We start from the raw sequence: 646 nt of genomic DNA, 5'->3' as shown, positions 1-646 counted from the left end.
CTCATTGGACTTTCCATGATAGCTAATGGAGGAGCGATTTGTACTGTCACTTTCTTCATTCTCCTCCTGTCCTATGGGGTCATATTACACTCTCTGAAGACTCAGAGGTTGGAAGGGAAACTCAAAGCCTTCTACACCTGTGCGTCCCACATCACTGTGGTCATTTTATTCTTTGTCCCCTGTATCTTCCTATATGCAAGGCCCAAATCTACCCTTCCCATTGATAAATTCATGACTGTGATTTTAACTTTCATAACTCCCATGCTGAACCCCCTAATCTACACCCTGAGGAATGCAGAAATGAAAAACGCCATGAGGAAACTGTGGAGTAAAAAAGTGACCTTAGTTGGATGAGGGCTGTATCCCTAATGGCAGAACATGACATTCATTGTTTCACAGAAGTAAGGAATATTTTCATCTCAGTTACTCCATTTTGTTATCATTTATCATTCCTTTTGGTTATTTAGCCTATTTATTCTGAAACAGCCATATAAATTAGTATTTATTGAAGTGGAATATGCTATACCCCTTAGAGACCAAGAGAATTGAATAGGTTTAATTAATCCCTTAAACTTTTTATGTAATCATACTGTGTTAAGATTCTTTGGTGAACAACAATTTTTAGTTTTATTTCAAGTTATTATTT

The sequence above is a fragment of the Propithecus coquereli genome, unplaced genomic scaffold (assembly GCF_000956105.1).
Source record: "Propithecus coquereli isolate 6110/MARCELLA unplaced genomic scaffold, Pcoq_1.0 Scaffold227, whole genome shotgun sequence".
NCBI lineage: Eukaryota > Metazoa > Chordata > Mammalia > Primates > Indriidae > Propithecus > Propithecus coquereli.
Note: the sequence above shows the minus strand (reverse complement) of the source record.